The sequence below is a fragment of the Myotis davidii genome, unplaced genomic scaffold (assembly GCF_000327345.1).
Source record: "Myotis davidii unplaced genomic scaffold, ASM32734v1 scaffold111, whole genome shotgun sequence".
NCBI lineage: Eukaryota > Metazoa > Chordata > Mammalia > Chiroptera > Vespertilionidae > Myotis > Myotis davidii.
Window position 1 is genome coordinate 1342169 of NW_006284347.1, and position 12810 is coordinate 1354978.

The 12810-nt window shown below is 38.3% G+C and overlaps 1 protein-coding gene across 1 annotated transcript in view; it reads left to right on the forward strand.

The window, feature by feature from the left end:
* CACNA2D3 (calcium voltage-gated channel auxiliary subunit alpha2delta 3) overlaps window positions 1–12810 on the forward strand; it is an 817122-nt gene that overhangs the window by 225904 nt on the left and 578408 nt on the right. The window lies entirely within an intron of this gene.

Sequence of the window (12810 nt, forward strand, 5' to 3'; positions counted from 1 at the left end):
CGAGAAAAGAAGTTTTGAGAGGATGACACTGCGTTGGAATAAATGTGCCTATTTTTTGATAAGGCAGGATAGGGAACCTCAACCATTGTCCACCATGATAACTGCAGTGGGATAACACAAGCTCATGCATATAACCAGATATTGATGGAATCCTCCCCAATTCCAGGGGAGTTAACCAGCCAACTGACAATGATCACCAGAGCTCTGAATGGTAAATTGATAAGATAGATAGCAGAATACAGACTCTTCCTTGGCTTAAGTGATTGAAAGGAATGTTGTGATGGATCTAATGTTGAATTGATTTTAATTATATTTAAAAATTAAGTCATTCACAGATGTGGGATATGAACATCCACTTAATAAATTTCTTGAAGTAATCTCATATCTAATCATGGCATCCTGTGTCCGGTTGGGAAGGCTTTTGATGTTGTCTTGTAGAGAGAAAACATAGTAAAAGGGGCCAGTGAATTGAATAACATGTGGAGGTTCCTTTGCTTCTCTTCTGGAGTAAATTTTAATCTGTATTGTCATTCCTGAGTTGTGTAGCCTCTCCTTACTTCTAGAAAAAGCAGAGGGAGTAAATCTGAATCCTTAAGTCTGTGTTTGCATAGAACATAACTCTTTTAGTGGTCACATTTGGGAAATAGTGGTATATGAAAAAGATAAAGACAGAAGAAAGAAAAGATAGTGATCCCTAAGATAGGCTTTGGCTGTATCTCTGTCCCATGGGTCTACCTCTTGTCATCGTTACTATCTACATTGGTTTTTTTTTTTTGCCTTGTGGGTAAAAGCATGAACACTCAAATGTGGTAATTGAGGAAAGTTTAATAAAGGGAATATTTACAAATGTGTAGTAAATGAAACCAACAAGCTATAGTGTTGCACCCCAGGTCAAGCCACACTCCTGGTCTGAAGGAACCAGGGGACAGAGAGGTTTCTAATAGCCAGGGAGAGTAGCAATATGGAAAGGGTACTTGATAGAAGGGTGCAGCCATGATGATCTGGCAGTTTTTGGGAAAGATACCCCAACAGCCATTTCTAGCCTTCTGATCTCTTGCTGGTACCCACCATTGGCTGAATCCAACTGTCAGTATAGTTGACTTGATTCAGCCTCCTGAGGCTTTACACTGGGTGGAGAAGGGTGAAGAATAGGTCTGTAGGGGAAGCAGAAAATGTCAAACCTACTATCTGGGGTTCATTTTTAGGCATAATCCTCAACATATAAAGCTACTAGAGCCTGGAATATAGCCAAGCACAAGAAGTTGCAGGGGGAGGTGGAGCTGTTCTAGTCACTGTCGGTAACATTGGAGAGGAGTGGAGAAGCCAGCCCCGGTTTCTGAGCAGAGCTGCAAGAGACAGAACAGAAAAATCAGCTGAATATAGCAAGAAGCATCGCACTTCCTATAGCTACAACCATGTGGCGGCTCCAGGAAAATCCAGGGGCCATTTACTGGCCACGCTGACTTCAGTGTGCCTGCTCTTCAGAGGGTCTGGACTTCCTAGAGTGGCCATGGGGGGTTTAATGGAAGCATCAGGAAGCGCCTTTGTAAGTGTGACGCTTGTAAGGGTCTCTTGAATGTGCTGCCAAGGGAAATTGTCTTCCTCTCCTCTGCAGTTCCTGAGGCCTTTTCAGGAATATTCTGGTACTAAATGACAGAAGCTCATCTCAAATCAACTTAGATTATAACGTTGAATAAATTAAGAAACCATGAGTCTACTCTGATAATAAACAAACAGGTAGATAAAAAAGATAAATGCATAAATAAATGAGAAGGGAAGCTCTTACGATGGCATGGCAATTAATAACTATGGAAGAAATGATGGAGTTAGGAAATTATGGTATTGATTGATTGAGATAAGAATCTTCAATTGATACTAAAATTAGCAGGTAAAAGTTTGATGAAGAACAGGACATTGACAGTCTTAAAGCAACCATCCACAAATTACTCATTAATCACAAAGGAGAAAATATCAACTTTATTAGGGAAAAAGCTGGCAGACACTATCTTGAATACGTAACCAAAGTTAATGTCATCAGTGATGAGACCAAGTGACATCAGGAGCTTCCAGATGTGATGACCAGGACGGATACAACACCGCTTATGTAGAATTCTTTCACAGTGTGTCCCAAAGGTGTAGCCTTAACCTAATCATGACAAAATGTCAGAGAATCTGGACTAAGGCATATTTTACAAAGTAAGTGGCTGGACAGTTCACAAAGTAACTGGTTGGACAGTTCAAAAAAGTCAAGGTCAAGAAAGACAAAGAAACATTGAGGACTTGTGTTCCTGAGTATAGGACATTAAAGACACATGACAACTAAATGCAACATGAGATCCTAAACTGGATTCTGAACCAGAAGCAAAGATGTGAATATTGACTATACATTCGATAAATAATATTGCCTCAATGTGGACTTTCCTGATTTTGAGCCTTGTATTGTGTTTATGTAAGAGAATGTCCTTGTTCTTGGGTTTCTCTGGACTAAATATTTGGATCCATTGGTCCAATTGGAAGGAGTGAGTTTGCGGGAGGGCAAGAAAGGACTGTTTTGTAAAATCTGGTGTTTATGTCTCATAGTCAATTTTATGCCGAGACCAGTTGTCTAGTCAAGGCAGATGGGCAAGGAAGGGAATGCTTTAATTGACTTCAGGGGATTTTTATCCTTCAGCTGAGGAAAAATGTTCTGTGGTTTAGCGCAACTAACCTTGAGCCGCTCTCTTTTGTCTGTCTGGAGCTGTTGTTATCTTCCCAGAGTGTTCTGACTTCCTTCCCATTATTGAAGCTTCACAATAAAACCCTGTTGTAGCACAAGCGGTTCCCTGTCAAATGCGGTGCTGTAAACACGAATGCAGCATTGGGTCTCTCTGGAGAAAAAATAGAGGACGAGAAAGTGAGTCTCTGGAGTGTTACAGCTTTTGTTTTCTTGAGAAGCCCTGTCGTCCGTTTTGTATGAGCACACAAGAACTATCAGAGGCTCAGTTGTGGCCTGAACACAAGATAGATGTTGAAATAACCAGTCAATATTGCAGAGTGTCATTCACTACCCAGACCTCAGACCTCCGTGAGATCTCTGGGTCAGAGTAAACCGCATGCGCTTTCGCGGAAACCTGACAGAGGCCTTCCGGAGAATGGATGTGCGCTGAAGAATGCCTGTCGGCTTCCATGAAGGTTTTGAAGCTGCAAAGCAGCGATGCTATTAAGCACAAGTCTGTTAACAGCTTGGGTGTCAGCCCCGTTGCTATTACTGGGGTAGCCGGTCTGTGTACGGGCTCTGAGTTTATTGCTATGACGGTCCATTAGAGCTGATCAATTGTTAATCTGGGTTCTGCTGACCTCTTGGCAACCCCTGGCAGTGGATTGTGTATATCAAAAAAATTTCAGACTACCATCTGCTCACCGTGAAATAATGCTGAGAGGGTCCCTGCACTATTAGCTCAGTAAGAGCAAAGGGAGCTGGGAGGTTTTTGTGGAATTTCCTAAACTGTGTAGCTTCCTGTTAGATAGTCTTAGCCCCTCTGCTCTCCCAAAACCAAAGGGATGCTACATCTGCCCGTTCTTTTATGCCAGCTTGGAGATTTCGTGCCACTGAACCTTCATGTATTTTAAAAGTGAAAATTTGGGTTTTTTTTTGTGTAGAATCTTTGAAAGTTATCTATCACTAGGAAATTATGTTTCCTCTATTGCCAGCATTTTATTTTTCATTTGTCTCTCCAGAGGTTTAACACTTTCCCTAGGGGTTTATGACCTTGAAGTTGGCAGTCCCTTCTGTAAGGTTCCTAAGTCTGGCATTAGATGGTTAGTGCCTAACAAAAGCTGTGTTGGGCAAAAGCACAAAACGCAGCCTTTGATGGGTAGCGTGTGTGATCAACCACAGTGCAGCATCCTCCGTAGGAAGCAGGGCTGCCCGGTTGTCACTGGCTGCAAAGCTTGTGTGGATGCTAGTGTCATCCCAGCCCCGGGGTGTCCCCCTTTAAGATGCCCTCCATGAGCCTCTGTGGGTTTTGTTATTTATTCCCTGATACCTCCATTGGGACAACTTTCAGTTATAACTGATGAGGCCTCGCTAAAGTGGCATCTTCCCTTTTTTAGTTTATGTTTTGAATGAACATAGGTTTTTAATGTAAAGCACATGTGAGGCTAATGATGATGTTAAAAACAGAGCTTTAGAAACTGCCTTAATTATCATGCATGGTTATTTTAGTGTTTCACCCTCATTATTTTGATGGCAAAATCTACCTGGGGTCTGGGGCAGTGTGGTGGGGGTGGATCCTCGCCCTGATTATCCTAGCTACTGATGGATTTCCAGAAAACTAGGTCTCCACGTGCAGTATAACTCAGAGACTGTCTTCTCCCTTTTCCTTTTCCTTTTTGGGTTTCTCCACCTGCGATGAAGAAGAAGACAAAACTTTTTTTTGACAGTTTACTAAAAGCTTGCTTATCTTTGAATGGCGAACATATTTACTTTGAAAACTGTCTCAGATAAGCGCCAATTGCACAGCGCTGGTGCACAGTGGGGAAAATTGTGGTTTTGAATTGTGTATCCTGCAGAAGCCTTTTCCATTACAGCATTTTCTTTAGTATATTTTTCTTTGTTGTTTGTAAGTGACAGGAAAAAACGCCTGGTGACAGTCCGAGGGATAACGAAGTGTGAGTGGATACAAAAGGCTCTGGAATTAGAAATGGAGTTGTTGTTTTCTTTTTTTTTTTTTTAAGTATTGTTATTATTTTTGCAGTTTACTTTCAATATTATTTTGTATTGGTTTCAGGTGAACGGCATAGTGGTTACACAATCATATACTTTTCAAAGTGTTCCCCCTGATATTCCCAGTGCCCACCTGGCTCCCTACGTAGTTATTGACTCTATTTCCTATGTGGTGACTGTATGGAGACAGCTGATTGACTTGGTGCAGTAAAGAAGAAAGATGGGGGCCGCACCTATAGGAGAAATAACTGAGGAGAGAAGGAAAATTTCACACTCTTTGTATTAAAATCAATCTTTTTTCCTGATGTAACGATGGGGCATGCCTAGTGCTTTTCTTTTTTTCTTTTCCTCTTTTTTTTTTATCAGCTTGGCAGGGGCGGTCACATTTCTCTGCATTTTAAGATCTTATATTAGGTGTTCTTAGGACTTGCCGCTTGTCATTTATTCACGGCACTGATATGTAAACAGTCTCTGAGGAAACTTTAGGTGTGAGCATTTTAAAATAAAAGTCATTTTTCAGTTGTTACAAACCATAGACACACACACTTGCTTTTGTTCATTTAGCTAGAACATTATCGCTTTTCATAAGGCCAATGCCGTGCCCTTGAGGTTTGTGATATTCACTTGTTTGGTGGTCACATGTTATGCACACTGACTACCGCTCAAGCAGCTTGATCCAACAGAGAGAGCTTTGGCCTGGTGACCTGGAAATTTAGGTGCCAGTAGTGCCAGTCCCAACTGGGTCATTACATGCTCAAAGATCTGTTGCTGTGGTCTCTGCTCAGCTGGAAAATGGCATGCTTGTAGAATTGAGATGATTTCTAAGACCTCACCCATCTCATGTCCTGTAATTCATTCAACAGAGAGTTACCAGTGGCCTCCTATAGTCAGCACTGTGCTATGGATATGACCATGAGCTCGGCAGCTGCTGTCTTTGTTCTCACAGAGTTCACCAAATGGGAGCGATGGATGATAAAGGCATGGCAACATAAATAATTATTAGATTTTGACTATGGCAAATGACAGGAAAGAGAAGCACAGGGTATTATCACAGTGCACGACAGGAGACCTCTGCCAGTCTGGGGTTCCAAGCTACATTGGAGAAAATCCGTGAAGAGCTCCCTGGATTGAGGGAGATTCTAGGTTCACCTCCACCACAGTTAGAAGAAGTCTCCCCAGACACAGGGAATCCATATTATCTTTATTTTCCCTAAGTGAAAAATTAAAATGATTTTATCTACATAGTAATTTTGATAATCTCTAAAGATACTTTATTTTTGCCTTTTATGATGCTTATTACTTCCTACCCTGTTAATTTTATTCCTGTAAGTGTCCTTTTTTGAAAATTTAACATTATGCAGAACTCAGTACATGTTAGGACCTCTTTTAGGTTGTGGGTGAGTGACCCTTATCCTCCAGGAAAATACTCATCTACCTTTTCAGTTTAATTTTATTTTTTTGGATACAGCACAGACTGGTTTATTCGATATTTATACAACACATAGTGGATGTTGTAGTCTATGGGCAAGGAATCACCTCAAGTAACTATATGGATAGTACACTTGAATTCAGTCTTGATCTAGAAGAAGAGTTTGCAAACTATAGCCCTTGGGTCAAATCCAGCCCAGTGCCTGATTTTGTAAATGAAGTTTTACTGGAATAACGCCATGCCCATTTATTTATATCTTGTCCTGGCTTCTTTTGAGCTGCAGTGGGGAAATTGAGTAGTTGTGACCGGAACGGTAAGGCCTCTAGAGCCTCAAGTATTTACTATCTGAATCTTTTGCTTTTGGGGCCAGTCTGCCTTTTGGTGCTAAGCTACCTTTTGGTGCTAGTCTACTTTTAAAAAATATGTTGTTCCAGTTGGTGCTTTAAGGATTAAAATAAGCATCTGTAACTTAATTGTACAGTGTATCTAGACTTAACTTCGTGTGTCAAGTACCATTTTACCTGAAATAAGAACTTTACAACAGTGTAATTCCATCTAGCACCATCCTTTGTGGGATTGTTATACTATTTTACTTCTATATGTTATGAACACTATAGTAAAATGTTATTTTTATTTTGTTTTATTTTTTTCTTTAAACGTCCGTATCATAAAACATTAGTTGCGAAACAAGATAGTAATATATTTACCCAGACATTTATCATTTCTGGCACTCTTCCTTCCTATAGATGAGAAGTTCCTCTGTTATAATTTCTCTTCAGCCTGAAGGACCTCTTTTAGCATTTTAACATTTACAGGTTCAGTAGCAACAACTTTTTTTCAGCTTCTGTTTATTTAAATATATCTTTATTTCACCCTCATTTTTGAAGGCTGATTTTGCTGGATATAGAATTTTTACTTGACAGTTTCATTTTTTCTTTTAGCACTTTGAAGATATTATCCCATTCTCTTCTGTGCTTTAATGCTTCTGATGAAATGTCAACTGTCATTCTTTTCTTTGTTTCTCTGAATGCAGTGTAACATTTTTCTCTGCTGCTTTCAAGATTTTTCTCCTTAGCTTTGATTTTCAGTAAACTATAAAGTATGATAAGTTAAAGATGTTCCTAGATGTGATTTTCTTTGTACTTACTCTGCTTTGAGTTTGCCAAGATTCTTGAATATTCTCACCATATTTGAAAATTTTTAAGTAATTATTTTCTCAAAATCTTACCTATTTCTCTTTATATTTTCTTCTGAATCTTAAGTTGTATCTATGTTGGATTGCTTAATATTATCCCACAGGTCTATGTTCTATTAACTGGTCTCCAAGTTTACTAACCCTTTCTTCTGTAATCTCCAATCTGCTGTTAAACACATCCAGTCAATATTTTATTTTATATATTATACTTTTAGTTCTAGAATTTTTATTCAACTTTTTATACTCTCCATTTCCTCCTGAAATTCCCCTAATGTGCAACAGTTATATTCATGTTTTATTTTAAGTCCTTGAACATATCTACAATAGTTGTTTTTAAAATTCCTTCTCTGCTAATTCTAGCACCTGGGTCATGTTTGTATTGTTAACTGCTTTCTTCTTTTGAAGTAACTTTTTGAAATTTACTTTTTTGCTTCTTCACATACCCACTTACTTTTTGTTGTATAATGGACATTGTGGTTATTCTGACTGATTTGTATAAATTTCCTTATTGTAACTTAGTATTGGTTGATCCATGTAGTAGGTACTCTAAAAAATACCAAATTTATTGAATGTGATTATATTGGTATTAAGAAACCATTATTAAAGAGATGAAAAGAAAATAATCATAAACCATACATAACAGGGCAGCTTGCAGTGATTTGATCTTCTGCATTACTTACGCTGTGAGTACAATATTGTCTTCTTTGTTTCAAAAGAACCATAGAAGGCCATCTTCCCGCTGAAAGAAAGAGAAAAATGAATTTTTAAAATAGAATCTTGAAATGTAAACATTGTTTCTCAAAAGTTTATAATTTCTACAGATTAGTTATATTAGAACCATCCAGATAAAGGTATTGATATTAACAAATTTAAAGACAAAAATGCAAGAGCTCAACCAAAGAACTTGTATGCATAGATGTATAATCCATAGAACAGATGATAGGGTGGTGAAGGCCTGGGGAGTGGGGGCGAGGGTGGGCCGGAAGAGGTCAAAGGGGAAAAAAAGGAGACATATGTAATACTTTCAACAATAAAGATTTAACAAAATAAAAATAAAGACAAAAGTGCAATTTTATAGCAATGATAATTGGTTTGGCTTTCTTTGCATATTCCTCTTACTTTACAGTTCAGAAAGAAATAATGGCATTACTTATTCTTCCAAATTTACCTTTTATGCACCTGTACAACATTCCCACATTAGCAACCCTCTTTTTAGAGGTTCTTTAAAAAGACCCTTTTTAAAAACAGATATGAGTTTAGAAACTCTGGGTCATTTATCTCTAATTTCATCAATAATGAACAACCTAGTGTTTTCCTCATTGTCCTCAAATTTCTTGTTACAACATTCTGTATCATGAACGTGCATACTCAATTTGAAGGCAATGCTTGTTATTGAATTCTGAATGCTTGCTTTAGAAAGCACTTTCTTTCCTACCAAAAAGTCATTGGTTCTTATGAGATTCTTGGATTTCTTAATTGGGCTTTCTCAAAGCTGGGAATATTTATTTTAAATAAATATTTGTTAAAAACACATTTGTTTTAAATAATATATTTTAAACACAATAAAAACCACAAATTCAAAATTTATTAAATATTCCAATTAAGAAATGCTTTTTATGTTCAGTTTTATTGTTTACATGTGCACAGTGTGATTCTGGCGTTTCAGACCACAGCCAGGTTGGAATGGGGCATTTTGGGACACCAGACAATGTTTGCATATCTACATTCATTAAGTAAACAGTTAGTGGTTCCATTAATCATAATATTCAGAGTCCCATGGTACATTTCCAGAAACCGTAGTGTCTTTCATTAAGATGGCTGACCACAGAGGTCACAGGCGGCCCCAGAAATTGCATGAGGATCTTTCTGCAGTAACATTTGAAAGCAATGGAAATGCCTTTCAGTTGCTGATTTTTTCAACTGAGGATCTTGTGATCTAGGGATTTGCCAACTGCTATTGAACTCTTTAAACTTGAATCTGATGGCGATCCAGAAAGTACACAACTCAAGAAGAAATTCCCTAACCTTGATTTAAGCTTATTATTAAAGTACCTGATACGTACACAGATGAATTAACTCTTTTTCCACTTTCGGGTTTGTTTGTGATACGGGCTTTCATAATATATACATAGCTCCAAGCACACACCTTTGATATGATCATCCTAATTCTTCCATTTAAAAATTCTTTCACGAGTAACGATTTTAGGACATTTCTCTTTGTTGGCTAATGAGCACTAATAGATTTTGGTAACAATGATAAGAGTAATAGGTGGCGTTATAAAAAATGTATTAAGTGCAGGCAGTGGCTTAAATGCTCCACAGGCACTATGTCATTTATTCTTCTCCTCACAATCCTGTGAGATGTGCACTGTTATTATCTCCATTTTACATATGGAGAAACTGAAGATTGAGAGGCCACATGCTGGGCCCAGGGTCATACAACAGTGGGTGGAATGAGTCAGAATTTACAACCAGGTTTATCTGGCTCCAAAGACCAATAAGTTACGTTGGCTCATGGAACTACAGTTTACAACATTAGTCTTAATTTGCACTGGACAAAATCTTATAGGGAAATAAATTTCAGTTATCATAGGTTTATTTAAAAGGTCTATCAAATACTTCAAAATGAAATTTTCCAGAATCGTAAATTCTGACCCAGATATCTATGAAATTAAAAAAGCTCAATAAAATACAATGATTCAGTGGAAATGATTACACATCAGTTTACTGATATTATTAGACACATGTATAAGAGAAACAGTCCCTCATTTGGCAATTGGATCCATCCTCTAAATACAGTAACACAACTAGGTTTAAGAATAAGATCTGAACTCCTCATGTCCCTTATGGAGCACTGTGTAACCTGCCCAGCATTACGTGTGGATGAATAGCCACCTCCAACTCTTTCCTTCCTGCCTGTGCTCCTCCTGTCTCATTCCCCCCCCAATAATATTTATTTGTTTATTTTCCTGTCTTCTCCAGCAAAACATAAGCTCCACAAGAGTAGGCACATGACAACTAGTCAGATGTCCACAGATATTTGTTAAAATTAATCGAAATGTGTAATGATGATACAATACTAAGACCCACAGCCGATCACCAGAGTTGTGCATTGTTAGTAACCCAGGAAGCTGATTCTTCCTTAAAATAAATACTTACGCTTTACCAGAAGAGATGCGATTTTTGCAGTAATAATCAAAGACGTTTTCATATACTAATGGCAGCCTTTTAGTGGAACAGTTGGCTTTTGCTGTTACTTGCAGTAAATTAAAATATTTGCTCATTTTTTCTCATCCAAATGATATGTTTCTGCCCTTTAATATGTAGTTACAAATATATGAACATACTAATTAATTATGAACAAGATAATTATGTTTACTTAATACGATATTAAATAAATAGCTATTTAGTTATTTGTATGGAAAGAGACATGTTTATAGAGAAAACATCTTTAAAATTAGAAAGGAGAAAAATTAGACGGGAAACAGCTCTTGCAACTCGGATTCCCCTCTTGAGCAGGTTCACGCTCACTTCCCAGCCTCCATTGCCAGAGCTGGGGATTCCGTGTGTCTGTGGCAGGGGGAGCCTCTTAGATACAAGTGGGAGTTTGGAGGGAGATACAGTCAGGCTCTGAAAAGGAGTATTTGACAGCTAAAACGGGTGTGCATTGGGGTCCTATCTGAATGTTGTATCTAGCAGAAAGTGAACTACTTTCATGGTCATCTCCTTAGAATATCTTTAAATGCCATCTTGTCAGCCTCTCATGGAAAATCCTGGAATTTACATTTCACTTGCTCATAGAGAAACAAAACAACATCAACATAAACAAACAACCTTGAAAAAAGTCCTTTCTCTCACTGGTAGTCATTAACAGAAGGAAAAAAAAGAATGACTTTCCTCCTTGGAGTATCACATTGGTAGCCGGGTCCCTTGAAGTTTAGGAAAGTCATGTTCCTTTTAGACTTCATGTTCCCTCAGGTAAGCGAGGGTGGGACTGAGTGATGTTCCTCCATGACCCAGAACAAAGTCTCTGACGTGGTGATTTGTTTCTGTGGAGAGAGAACAGTTATTTTCCCAGAGGGTTGCACTCATTTTTTTTTAGGAAATCCAGCAACTTATACAGACATAGCATTGTCCTAAGGGAAACATCTCTGAGAGTGAAATTCTTTTTCTATTCTCTTCTCCCTCAAGATAGATATAAACTTCCTACTTTAATACTGAAAAGGGGAAACTTCAAGGAAAGATTGATTGGATCACTCATAGACTCTCCTCCCGGTAAATAATTTTATCAGTTTAGATTGAAAGGTATTCTTATGAATAATAAAGGATATTTGTGTGTGTGTGTGTATGTGTGTGTATGTGATGTTAAGAACATAACTGGAACTGAAATGACTTGTTTTACTCTAAACCTTAGTTTGCTGTATAGTTAAAGAAATTCAGAACCAAATTAAACCTTTGCTTTGACTTATTTGAAGTGATTATGTCATGCCTATAAGTGTATTCTTAATTTACCTTTTTTCCTAAAAGGTTTCAGGTGACAGGACATACAGCCACCATAAAAATATTTTTTCCTGGGTTTTAAAGCCTTTTGTAATCTTGTTTTACGTGAGACTAGCTGACATGTAGAGGTTGATCTGATTAAAAAGGAGCAAGACTGGAGAGGGAGAGGAGGAGAAATTACAGCTTCATAGTAATATTTTCTGAAACCCAGGTCAAGAGAAAAGTGGGCCACAGACAGCTTTTGTCTGGTCATAATGGCCCTTTGATTGCAAGGAAATAAAAGAGGATTTCTTGTGTCTGATTATTCTGCTGATTAACATTCTGGATGAGGTAGATATTAGCTGTTGAAAGAACATCTTCTGAAGACAGAAAAACACAGATTTAAATATTGGCTCTTTTTTTCTTACAAATTTCTTAACTCGTTGGAGTCTCTGGTTCTTCTTCGTGTTATTAAGATGGCGATGCTGTTCCTGTAAGGGTGACAGGCTTCCCCGGGCTTCTTTAGCTTCATGCAGTATTTAACACTGTTGGAGAAGACGACCCCAGTTGGGCCTTATCCTTATTTTGGACAACTCTCTTACAAGACAGAGGGATTGATTCTGTTTATAATTGCATACTTAGCCTCTGCCTCCTTTGAGGACTGTGAGCTCGATGAGGCAGGGACCACATCTGCTTTTCCGTGTCGTGACTGGGGCTTAGGCACACAGCTGGCACTCAATATATACTCAGGGAAGGACTGAATGACTGAAGGAAAAAATGAAGGATCATCTCAAGATTTAGACACCCATTAGGAAGGAGGTTAAAAGCAGTCTTGGCCAAAGAGAAAAATAATACAATGCCGCTAGCAGAATTGATGGGAACTTTGCAGCTGGAAAGCTGTCCAGCCTGGGAATCTGAGGGGGCACAGGAGTGGGTGTTTCTTGTCCACAGAGTGGCTGAACTCTAACCAACTTTGGCCGCACCTGCCTATTCCTGGCTGGC